General features: G+C 31.8%; 1 long non-coding RNA gene across 2 annotated transcripts; it reads right to left on the bottom strand.

Moving 5' to 3' along the window:
* Positions 1 to 11,707: 11,707 nt before the first annotated feature.
* LOC139877869 (uncharacterized) lies at positions 11,708 to 12,787 on the bottom strand. Of its 2 annotated transcripts, XR_011768812.1 has the most exons (3): positions 12,641 to 12,787; positions 12,477 to 12,525; positions 11,708 to 12,195 (listed from the first exon to the last, which is right to left on the bottom strand). It is a non-coding gene; the product is annotated as an uncharacterized lncRNA (long non-coding RNA). The 2 variants fall into 2 exon arrangements; XR_011768811.1 differs by having other exon boundaries at positions 11,708 to 12,525.
* Between the last annotated feature and the right edge of the window lie 1,157 nt (positions 12,788 to 13,944).

Below are 13,944 nucleotides of genomic sequence, written 5' to 3'. Positions count from 1 at the left end.
ATAGTTCAGGGGTCGTAAATGAAAATTCAATTTCGTATTTTGCCTATAAAAGGCGATGATTATCGATCAATTTAAAAGCATCCCTTTTTCTATCCTAAAAATCTATTATCAATATCAATATCTAAAAATCTCTATCATAATGTTAATGTAATAAGATATAACAATAATCTTAATTTTAATTTTAAATTATGATAATAATAAGATTTATGATAGAGATCGTTTGAGTGTGTAAGTCGAAATTCTGTCAGTGTAACGCTACGCTATTTTTAATCATTGTAAGTTATGTTCAACCTTTTTATATTAATGTCTCGTAGCTAAGTTATTATTATGCTTATTTAAAACGAAGTAATCATGATGTTGGGCTAATTACTAAAATTGGGTAATTGGGCTTTGTACCATAATTAAGGTTTGGGCAAAAGACCGACACTTGTGGAAATTGGACTATTGACTATTAATAGATGGGGGGTATTGTCTAATTGAGTGACAACTCATTGGAGTCTGTCGAACCTATCTTCAAATTAATTATCCTAATAATTAATAATGATTATGGTTGTCCTATTTAGTGACGTTCATATGGAATCTATTATAATCATTTAATTAATTATTCGGGTTGGGTAATTGATTATTCAAACTGATCAAGTGGGTAAATTAATATTCATATCTAATCAAAACAGGGGTAGATTACATACAGTGATAACTGGTGTAATTGTTGACAGAAGTGATAACTGCGTCACAGTTTAAATCCTTAATTAGTTGGAATATTTGACTTCGGGTATAAGGGTAATTTGACGAGGACACTCGCACTTTATATTTATGACCGATGGACTATTATGGATAAAAACCATATAGGTATCAAATAAACCATGACAAAGGACAATTAACCCGAGTAACAATTAATTAAAATCAAAACGTCAAACATCATGATTACGGAAGTTTAAATAAGCATAATCCTTTTATTTCATATTCTATCGCAATTTTATTTATTGTTATTTTATTTATCGTCATTTATTTATTTTACGCACTTTAATTATTGTCATTTATCTTTACGCTTAAAAATATAAAATCGACAAACCGGTCATTAAACGGTAAAAACCCCCCTTTTATAATAATATTACTACTTATATATATATATATATTTATATAAATATAGTTTTATAAAAATATAGTACGTAATCACTAGCTCCCTGTGGAACGAACCGGACTTACTAAAAACTACACTACTCTACGATTAGGTACACTGCCTATAGTGTTGTAGCAAGGTTTAGGTATATCCCATCCGTAAATTAATAAAACTTGTGTCATATTTTGTAGTATTTCCTAGTAAAAATAATACTATTTCGTACCCTCACGCTACATCATCAGTAGACGTCCAGCTTCATGCAAATCAAGATTACATGTCTTCAAAGCCCAAAATGCTTTGTGCTCAATTTCTACTGGAAGGTGACATGATTTTCCGTAAATGAGTCTAAAAGGTGTGGTGTCAATTGGAGTTTTGTAGGCTGTTCTAAAAGTCCAGAGTGCATCCTCCAATTTCATGGACCATTCCTTCGGATTTGGTCCTACGGTTTTCTCTAGAATACGTTTTAATGCTCGGTTGGTATTTTCAACTTGTCCACTTGTTTGTGGATGATAAGCGGTGGAGATTTTATGAGTTACTCCATATCTTTTGAGAACTTTCTCAAGTTGATTATTACAAAAATGAGTACCCCGATCACTTATTAAAGCTTTCGGTGTTCCGAACCTTGCAAAAAGACGTTTTAAGAAATTGACTACAACTCGTGCATCGTTAGTTGGGAGAGCTTGTGCTTCCGCCAATCTGTATACATAATCAATGGCAACGAGAATGTAGAGATTATTATGAGATTTTGAAAATGGACCCATAAAGTCAATACCCCAAATGTCAAATACTTCACATACTTGATTGACATTTTGTGGCATTTCATCATGTTGACTTATTTTTCCGGCCCTTTGACATGCATCACATGATTTACAGAGAAGGTGTGCGTCTTTGAAAATTGTAGGCCAATAGAATCCAGCGTCGTAAACTTTTCTTGCTGTGAGTTGAGGCCAATAATTCCCTCCTGTTGGTCCTGTGTGACAATGGTTTAAGATTTGACTTACTTCATCCCCGAATACACATCGGCGTATTATTCCATCGGGACAACTTTTAAACAAATGTGGATCTTCCCATAAATAGTGTTTTATATCACTAAACAATTTCTTTCGTTTTTGGTACGACTACCCTTTTTCAAGGAATCCACATACTAAGTACTTTGCATAGTCTGCAAACCATGGAATTTCATTATAATCGATTCTCAATAGATATTCATCAGGAAAGTTATCGTGTATGGCCGATTCATTTAGAACTTCTAATTCGGGATTTTCAAGACGAGAAAGATGATCAGCGGCGAGATTTTCTGCTCCCTTTTTGTCTCGGATTTCAATATCGAACTCTTATAAGAGTAAGATCCAACGGATTAATCGTGGTTTGGCATCTTGTTTTGAAAATAGGTATCTAAGAGCAGAATGGTCGGTATAGACCACCGTTTTTGCTAGAACGAGATATGAACAAAATTTGTCAAAAGCAAAGACAATAGCAAGGAGTTCTTTTTCAGTAGTTGTGTAATTCGTTTGTGCTCCTTGTAACGTCTTACTAGCGTAATAAATAGGTTGAAATTGTTTTTCAAGCCTTTGTCCTAAAACGGCTCCCATTGCAAAATCACTTGCATCGCACATGAGTTCAAATGATAGATTCCAATTTGGAGTTATCATGATCGGCGCATTAGTGAGTTTTTCTTTAAGAATATAAAAGGATTTGATGCATTCATCCGAAAAGATGAATGGAGCATCCTTTTCTAGGAGTTTATTCATAGGAGTGGCAATTTTAGAAAAGTCTTTTATGAAACGTCGGTAAAAACCGGCATGCCCTAGAAAACTCCTAACTCCTCTAATATTGGTGGGATGTGGAAGTTTAGCAATTACATCTACTTTAGCTCTATCCACTTCAATTCCTTCCTTTAAAATTTTATGACCAAGAACGATGCCTTCTTTAACCATGAAATGACATTTCTCCCAATTAAGTACTAGATTTGATTGCTCGCATCTAATAAGCATTCTTCAAGATTAAATAGACATGATTCAAAAGTATCACCGAAGACTAAAAAATCATCCATGAAAACTTCCATGCATTCTTCTATCATGTCATGAAAAATCGCCATCATGCACCTTTGAAAGGTTGCAAGGGCGTTGCAAAGTCCAAAAGGCATGCGTTTGTAAGAAAAAGTACCATAAGGGCACGTGAATGTGGTTTTCTCTTGGTCCTCGGGTGCTATTGAAATTTGAAAATATCCGGAAAAACCGTCAAGAAACTAATAGTAACTATTCCCGGCTAATCTTTTCAACATTTGATCAATGAAAGGTAAGTGAAAGTGATCTTTTCTGGTGGAGTCATTTAATTTTCTATAATCAATACAAACACGACATCCTGTTACAGTCCTAGTAGGAATAAGCTCATTTTTTTCATTTGTGATGACAGTCATGCCACCCTTCTTAAGTACGCATTGAACTGGGCTTACCCATGGACTATCAGAGATCGGATAAATTAAACCTGCATCTAGCAGTTTAATAATTTCTTTCTTAACAATATCTTGCATATTAGGATTTAGTCTTCGTTGGCGTTGCACATAGGTTTTATGGCCTTCTTCCATAAGGATTTTATGTGTGCAATACGAAGGACTTATGCCTTTAATGTCATGAATTTTCCATGCAATAGCTGGTTTATGAGCTTTTAGCACAGCAATGAGTTGAGATTTTTCATTTTCAGTAAGAGAAGACGATATTATTACAGGTAATTCAGATTCACCATGTAAATAAGCATATTCCAAATGGTTTGGAAGTGGATTTAACTCTAATGTCGGTGGTTCTTCTATCGATGATTTATATCGATATCTGTCTTCTTCTTTTAGCATTTGAATTTCTTCTGTTGTTGGTTCATATCCATTAGCCATGAGTGCGGCTAACATTTCAGCTTCATCGATTGGTTCAGTTCCTTCTCCTAAAGAACATTCTCCTGTTCCTTGTAATTCTGGAAATCCTTCTAACAATTCTGCATGTGAATCTATAGTTTGAATATAATAACATGTATCATCTTCATATTGCGATTGTTGCATGGCTCTATCAACAGAAAAGGTAACACTCTCGTCCTCTATACTTAGGGTCATTTTCTTACCGAACACGTCTATTATTGCTTTAGCCGTGTTTAAGAATGGTCTTCCTAATATGAGAGGAACTCGAGAATCTTCTTCCATGTCCAGAATAACAAAGTCTACTGGAAATACTAAAGTACCAACTTTAACTAGCATGTTCTCCATTATCCCTCTAGGATATTTTACTGATCGATCGGCTAGTTGTATGCTTATTCGTGTTGGTTTTAATTCTCCAAGGTCTAGTTTAGTGTATAGTGAATACGGCATTAAATTTATACTAGCACCTAAGTCTGCCAATGCTTCTATTGAACTAAGACTACCCAGAAAATATGGAATTGTGAAACTTCCTGGGTCAGATAATTTTTCTGGTATCTTATTCAACAGCACTGCAGAACAATTAGCATTCATAGTAACAGCCGATAGTTCTTCCATTTTCTTTCTATTTGTGATTAGATCATTCAGAAATTTAGCATATCTAGGCATTCCTGAAATTACATCAATGAAAGGAAGATTTACATTTATTTGTTTAAACATATCCAAGAATTTGGACTGCTCGGCTTCAAGTCTTTCTTTTCTCATTTTACTCGGATAAGTAAGCGGTGGTTGATATGGTTTAACATAAGGTTTAGCTTTAACTGTGTTATCTTCATTAACCTTTTCAACTACCGGTTCTGTTTCCTTCTCTTGCTCAGGTTGTGGTGCCTGTGTAGTAGGAGTAGAGTCATCAGAAATTTCAGGCATTTCAGGTGGTTTAAGTGTAATACCACTTCTTGTGGTAATGGCTTTAGCTGTTTCATTCCGGGGGTTAGCATTTGTATCGCTAGGTAGACTTCCCGGTTTTCTCTCACCTATCAACCTTGCTAGGTTACTCACTTCTTGTTCCAGATTTTGAATAGAAGCTTATTGATTTCTAAATGCTTGAGCATTTTGTTCATTGGTTTGTTTCTGAGATGTGAAAAACTGCGTTTGAGATTCAACTAGCTTCGACATCATGTCTTCTAAATTTGGCTTTTTATCATCGGTTTGTGGTGGTTTATTTTGAAAAATAGGTCTTTGCTGATTGTAAGTATTATTAGATACTTGTTGATTGCTAGGACCTTGTTGATTGTTGTATGGAACATTTCGGTTATAATTCTGATTTTGATTGTAGACTGGTCTTGGCGGTTGATAATTATTCTGATAAATATTTCCAGGCCTTTGGTTCATGTATGAAACATTCTCTCTTTGTTCCATTGTTTGTTCAATACTGAGACAATCTTTTGTCAAATGTGGTCCTCCACACTGCTCACAACTAATTCGTATTGAGTGAATATCTTTAGTCATCTTTTCCATTCATCTCTCGACAGCATCTATCTTTGCAGAAATGGAATCAAAGTTATGGCTAGAATCGTCTCTAGCCGCTTTAGATGATCTAACGATATCTTTTTCTTGATGCCACTCATGTGAGTGGGAAGCAGTGTTATCAATAATTTTGTAAGCTTCAGTTGCGGTTTTTTTCATAATGGAACCACCAGCTGCTATATCGATGTCTTTTCGTGTAGTGATGTCGCATCCTTGGTAGAATATTTGTACTATTTGATAAGTGTCTAAACCATGTTGCGAACATCCTCTTAACAACTTTCCAAATCTTGTCCACGCCTCATATAGAGTTTCATTTCTCCTTGAAGTCTCACGGCTTTAGATGCCGGAAAGAATTGTTTAAGAAATTTTTCAACTAAAACGTCCCATGTATCATTCGCCCCTTCAGGTAACGATTCTAACCAATCCTTGGCTTCTCCCTTTAAAGTCCAGGGAAATAACATGAGATAGATCTGTTCATCCTCCACTTCTCGGATTTTAAATAGAGTACAGATCCTATTAAAGGTTCGAAGATGTTCGTTTGGATCTTCCTTCGGCGCGCCACTAAATTGGCATTGATTAGTTACCATGAGTAGGATTTGTCCTTTGATTTCATAATCTAGCGCATTAATGTCTGGTTGAGTAATGGCATGACCTTGGCCAGTGTGTTTAGCCCTCATTCGGTCTTCCATACTTAGAGGTTCCAGATTTTCCATGATTGAATTTGTTGAATTTGAATCACTAGAGGATTCTGATTTAATGATTTCTTCCTCGAAAATCTCTGGTTGAATAATTGGTGGTTCCGGAGAAAATATTAGTGGTTCAGGATCTCTGAATTGTCCTTGAATATCCTCCAGGTTCTCAATTGTAAGGTCGGGTTCAAAAAATGGATTATCGATAATTTGAATTGGAGTACTTGGTCGACTAGATGACGATTCTAAAGAAAAATCAACGGCGACAATGTTGGCTAGATGTCTTGATCGAGTTACAGGTGGTGAACGTTTTGCTCAGTGCATTCACTGAATATCCTATTAGTTATAAAATAAAAATTATATAAGTTATCAAATTAATACACTTTTCTGATTTTGCCCACGTTTCGAATAGCCAATAGATGCAGCAGGTAGCCAGGACCCTTTAAATCGGAAGCCCACAACTCGCCACTAACAAATCCAACTATTACTACGAACCAGAAAATTTGGATGTCTATTAATTTAACCGCTTAAAATAATTTTTTCGTTTGAATTTTTAAAGAAGAAATAGAAAATTCTATGTCCTAAAAACTAGAGCGTAGAAATGAAAAGGAAAAAGTGCGTCGAAAAATAAGAAAAAAATAATAAAAAACAAACGTTAGAAAAGTCGAAAAATAATAATAAGAAAGTAAAGCGTCGAAACTTAAAAGTCTAAAAACTAGATCTAAAAAGTTGCGCCTAAGGGTATTAAAACTTAAATGCAATTCTATTCGGAAAACGGCAACTGAATTCTAAGGTAATTAAAACTGGATTCTAAGGAAATACGACGACTTAAAATCTAAAGTTTTAAAATCTATTCTAAATACTAAAACTAAAAACGGCGATTTAATCGAGGATTCTAAAAAAAAAAATTAAAGAAAAAGATTCTAACGGGAAATTTTACGGCACTATACTAAACTAAGAACTTAAAATTTACTTAAAAACTTAATTGCTAAAAACTAAAACTAGAATTATAACTACGAAACTACCAAAATTAGAAACTACGAACTAAAAAAAATAAAATACAACCGGAAATATACAACTAAAACTAAAGGAAATTAAAACTATGGAAGTAGCTAGCTTAAGTGAATTAAATTATATACTTGTTTTGATAAATCACTAAATTCTATAATATATTTTTTTTATCAAGATTTTAAGATTTAAATTTTATGCACTAATTATAATTAACTTAGTTATCTAGATTTAGCCTACAATATTAACTATCTAAACTAATTTATTAAACTAACACTAAATTTATACAAAAACTATAAAGATAACAAAAATAAAATTTACACTTAACGAGTATAAGTTGATTTTAATTTCTATATTAGTTATCTAAATTAATTTAAAAACTATAAAAAGAAAATAAGGGGAAAAGAAAAAAAAATGAAAGGGGTTTCCTGGGACTTGAACCCGTGACCACCCAAGTAACTTCAAAGGCACTTAGCCACTCCATTATTGTTACACTTGATTTATTGTTATGAAATTTAATATTTAAATCTTTAATGAATCGATTTTAAAATTTGATGCAAGCTCAAATTGGGAGTGCAAATTCAAATCAAATGCAGGCTCAAATCGATATTTTTTTTTTTTTACAACACCTAAAAGTAGCAACCTATTGTCTAGTGAGTAACACAAAATAAAAGTAGCAGCCTATTGTCCGTGGAATTTTTTTTTTTTTTTTACAACACCTAAAAGTAGCAACCTATTGTCTAAAAGTAGGTTTATTTTTATTTTTATTTTTTTTTCAGCTACTGTCCTAACCTTTTATGAAATTGGTCATGCCTTGATATATATTACTCCGTACATCTCTAGTCCATACACACATTTTTGGTCTCTCACAATAATTCTCAACTTATTACCAAAAAGCTAGCATGTGAGGGGGACAAGTTAGTTAACATACTGACATATTCAATTCATGATTCAATTCTCACATTCTTTTTAGTTTTAATGTCTATGTCTATATTTGGTCACTTGGACTTGTTAATATGGAAAATTGCATATATCGATGACAATATTAATCAAAGGTAATACGGAGTATTAAACAATATGTTGTTGACCAAGTCTATGATTAATAATTTCTCTTAACAAACAATGTAATCCCAAACCGAGAAAGCAAATATATTTATTTTTTTTACCTAACACATAAACTTCTTGAATTATTATCTTTTATCCAAATCTTATATATATATATATATATATATATATATATATATATATATATATATATATATATATATATATATATATATATATATATATATATATATTATTCTATATTTTAAAAATAATAAACTTAAAATATCTAAATAATTAAATTTAAATTGTGACAACTTGTAACACTTGTGTAAATTCTAGACAACTTGGTGTTAAAAACTTTAAAATATGAGAAAACTAGATGTGCAGACAAAAACTAATGACAACTATTTAAATATGGATTAGGTATACTTGATGTGTTTCTGTGATTGATGCGACGCCAAAAATTAATGACAACTTGTAAATTAATAATTCCTAATTACTAAGTACTAACTAGATGATAACTATGTCCAGACAACTTGATGTTAATTAAACAGCACTTGTGTTAAATTAAATTTTTTTTAAATTATATTTTTATAAATATAAATTAAAAATATAGCATTTTAGCGTTCCCTGGCAGCGGCGCCAAAAATACTTGATGTGCGAACGGAGGGGTACGAAATACTATTAATTTTATTGCGAAATACTATTAAATACGATAAAATTTTACACAAGTTATTTATTTATTTATAGAGTGGATATACCTAAACCTTGCTACAACACTTATAGCCAGTGTACCTAATCGTACAGTAGTGTAGTTTTTAGTAAGTCCGGTTCGTCCACAGAGAACTAGCCAAGTTTAACGCTATATTTTTAAACTATATTTGAATAATATATATATATATATATATATATATATATATATATATATATATATATATATATATATATATATATATATATATATATATATATATATATATATATATATATATATATATATATATATATATATATATATATATATATATATATATATAGTAGTATTATTATTATAAAAAGGGGGTTTTACCGTTTAATGGCCGGTTTGTCGATTTTATGTCTTAAGTCGCAATTAAAACCTAATGTAAAATATTAAGAATAAATATAACTTAATTTAAAACGTAAAGTAAATGACGATAAATAAAATTGCGATAAATAAAAATGCGATAAATAAAATGACAGTAAATAAAATTGCGATAATTAAAAAGTACGATAATTAAAAGTGCAATAAGATATAAAATAAAGGAATTATGCTTATTTAAACTTCCGTAATCATGATGTTCGACGTGTTGATTTTTTTAATTTATTACCATGGGTTAATTGTCCTTTGTCCAGGATTATTCGATATGTCCATCTGGTTTTTGTCCATAACAGTCCATCAGTCATAAATATAAAGTGCGAGTGTCCTCGTCAAATTATCCTTATATCCGAAGTCAAATATTCCAACTAATTGGGGATTCGAACTGTAACAAGGTCTTAATACTTTGTTTAATGAATACACCAGGTTATCGACTGCGTGTAGTCCAAGGTTTTACTACTTTGTTAACAATTACACCAATTACCCTTGAATGTAATTCACCCCTGTTTTAATGAGTCCATTAACTATTAATCCATCCCCGTGTCCGGTCAAATGAACAATAATTTATATTTATAAATATCCCGCCCACCGTACCCGATTAAGCGTATGTGGTTATATATAGATACGTCAAATAGTAACATTTTTATTAAATTAACGAGGTATCGTTTAGTTAATATAAAGCCCATTAATAGTCCATAGTCTAATTTTCACAAGTGTCGTTCTTTTGTCCAAACCTCAATTATGGTACAAAGCCCAATAACCCAATCTTAATAATTAGCCCAACATCACGATTACTTCGGCTTAAATAAGCATAATAATAACTTAGTTACGAGACATTAATTTAAAAAGGAAGAACATAACTTACAATGATTATTTATAGCGTAGCGTTACACGGACAGAGTTTCGACTTTAAAACCCGTAAAACATTCTTACAATAACCCAATTATTATTAAACTTAAATTAAACTTAATATTATAAATATAAATATATATAAATATATATTTTGATTACAGAAAGAAGAAAGGAAAATGAAGTGTGAAGGTGTATCCATTGGTGCCTCCGTGAATTCCATTTTATAGGCAAAATGAATTACTATAGCAAGGTGGAAAGTTAGCTAGAAAGTTAGCTAACGATAATTCAATTCACTAAATTGAAATATCGATTGAAATATTTTCACTTATGATCCTTTAACTATGCTCAATTATCAACTTTTTATTATTTATTATTACTCTTATTATGAATTATTTAAATATTATATTATATATTATATTCTTGAACATAGTTGACTTGTAATTTTAGCTCCGTTAAGTCGTACGTTGATAGTTGGTTCATGTCTCGGTTCCGAATTTTCGAACGTCCTTTCGTACTATTTAATATCTTGTACTTTGCGTTTTGCGGCTCGTACTCTTGTAATTTTTAGACGTTTCTCATCAATAAATTGAACCACTTGGATTGTATTTTGTACTTTTGAGCTTTTTGGTCGTTTGCGTCTTCAAATCGTCGAATCTGTCTTTTGTCTTAACCTTTTATTATTTAAACGAATATCACTTGTAAATAGAACAATTGCAACTAAAAGCTTGTATTTCTTGAAATATAATGCTATGAAATATATGTTCGTTTTTAGCATTATCAACTACCTATATATCTACCTAATACCTGCTGATGATCGTATATATATCGATGATAGTTACTGATCCAAGGTGATGTGGACTGCATGTTATGTGGCTGTTCTAGAATCTGCATATCCTACTCATTCAGGAAGACTTAGACAGGTAACTGTATACGCAGAAGTAGAAATTGTTTTTAAAGCTAAGTGGAATTAACAGTCAAGTTCTGATTTAGATAATGTATATATATTCTGTTAAAGTGGTCTATAATTAGTTAAATGAGTAATGCAAGACAAGTGTCAATTTGGACCCATGTACTTATGTAAGGGTCATATGGGTAAGATAAAAGATGACCAAAATGAAATGGAAAATTGTTAGATATAGAAAATCAACTAATCAAATTAGAAACGCTAATTATATAGAGAGAATTCTTACATTTTTTAACAAAAGGTGTTTTACTTATATCCAACCAGACCTATACAAAACAATCACCCGTTTTGACAAGTTAGCTGACCCGAACATCTTTTCTATCAATTAATTTGACATTAGGAAACAAATTTTTAACATTAGGAAACACATGTTTTAGTTAAATTTAACACTTAGTAACCACTGCAAATATTACAAAAAAAAAAAAAGAACAAACGTTAACAGCTATATAAAAAAGATATTCATGAAAGTTAATAACAACAAAGAAACATAAACTACATAGACATTAATATTAATATTAATATACCATTCAAAACAGAATCATTAGGAGCATTCGACGTACTGAATCGATCCTGCCCACAATATCGTTCGAATTAAGAAACACTAAACAATACAAAGCACGATGAAATTTCATTAGAACATAAATATATAGAAATTACATCAAACCACATGAAAATTATGAATGGTTGTACAAAATTAACCATTTGTTATGTTAATATAATATAACTAAACAACCTATTGAATATATGAACGCATTATTATACCAGATTATTCTATCATATGAACATAGTATTCTTATAAAAGATGAACAACTTGTTAGCATTCATTGACTACAGATATACATACCTTTAAGATGACTAACAGCAGGCAGACCATAAGATGGCATACATGGAGGCGTAATAGGGTTGGCTAACTGCTGTGTAGTTACCTGGTCACCAATTTTTTTGTTTTAGGCACAACCAATTTACCAACAACTGCAACATATAATAGAACACAAAGAAATTATTAAAAACAAAACCGTAATTGAATGATCTTAATCCTTTTCCTGGGAAACAAAACCAATTATTAGAATCCGACATATATGAAACATCTCTGATAAACAACTTGTTTAGAAACCGAAATCATTTCGATGGTATGATGGTATGATTCGTACTCCAAAATAAGAGAGAAATCATATATGAAACATCTCTGATAAATCTATGTTTCTAATTAAAAATACAATAAAAAAAACCCTAAATAAGAGAGAAAACCTGACCTATTTTTTCAGAAACCTCATTATTTCTCTGAACTATCGCTTCTTCCCCCTAAATCGAATTAAGTAACAGTTAAACAATTAATAAACCTAATAAAACAGAAAAGAGATCCAAAAAAGTAAATCAAAGCCATAGAAAAGGAAGTTAATATACAAATTATACATACCTGATTACGATGGTGATGGGTTTTTCTCCAAATTATACATACCTGAAGATTCAAAAGAATTTAAAGTAAGTTATGATAGAAGTAAACAAATTAACAGATCGTAAAGAAGAAATAAGCTTATAGATTTATATGTAGTTAAATCATGGGTTGGATGAAACATAGGACATAAGCTTATACATTTATATGTAGTTAATATATATATATATATATATATATATATATATATATATATATATATATATATATATATATATATATATATATATATATATATATATATAATCTTTTGACATCAGTTTGGAATCACTAAGGTGTACTGAACTATTCACACGTTCACCTTCCGTAGTTGCATAACCCACCCCTAACTACTGCCCTGGAGGAAACCCGAACCAATCCAATGTTGCAGGCCAGCGGAGTCGAACTCCTGACCTCTCGCTAAGAGAGGCGGACCACTACCAGTTGAGCTACAACTCAATGTTAATTTCACTATGAATATATATTTTGGGTTGAGAGGAAAATTGGTCGGTAACAGTAATGAAATAACTTGCTTTGGTCACATATATATAAATAAAATACTTTCGCAATTACTTCGCAACATCACATATAAAGTGTCGATGATACAATATTAGGCCGACTAAGACCATTTGTAATGGTGACGGTGTGATGGGATGTGATGATGTGTTTTTGTGGGATATAATGTTGATGTGGCAAGTGTGATGGCGTGATAGATTTGTATTGTCAACAAGATGAGATGAAACACATGGTTGGACGACCACACAGTGTCAACAAGATGAGACTGTAACGACCCAACCCGTTATCCATCCAAAAACGTGCTAATTTTTTTTTTTCCGGGACAGTTCATCTGGACGGCGTCCAGCCATCTGGGACGGCGTCCAAATACACTAAAAGCTCCTGATCAGTTTTTCTTATACACGCGGGCGAAAAAACCCGCTTTCCGACACTTTTAAACCAAAACACTTTCACAATATGTTATAATAATTAAAACTAAGAGTTTTCCATAATAAAACCGAGTTTTACAACCCCGGGCCCACATCGACCCAAATTACAACCAAGTGACCATTTCGACCCATTTAGTTAAATTCAAAACATAGACCGAGCATGGGATTGGGGATACGCCACCCAATCCTAATCAATTCCAAAAGCAAATCTTCTAAAGCAAACTACGCGAGTTCACTAGTTCCCATGCTTACCCAAGCCACCACATCCATGCAATCTATAAAAATGTAAACAACGAGATGGTAAGCTAACGCTTAGTGAATGTAAAGATACTATACACATACATA

The sequence above is a fragment of the Rutidosis leptorrhynchoides genome, chromosome 11 (genome assembly GCF_046630445.1).
Source record: "Rutidosis leptorrhynchoides isolate AG116_Rl617_1_P2 chromosome 11, CSIRO_AGI_Rlap_v1, whole genome shotgun sequence".
Lineage (NCBI taxonomy): Eukaryota > Viridiplantae > Streptophyta > Magnoliopsida > Asterales > Asteraceae > Rutidosis > Rutidosis leptorrhynchoides.
The sequence above is the reverse complement of the archived record's forward strand: the minus strand, read 5'-3'. Positions and strand labels throughout refer to the sequence as shown.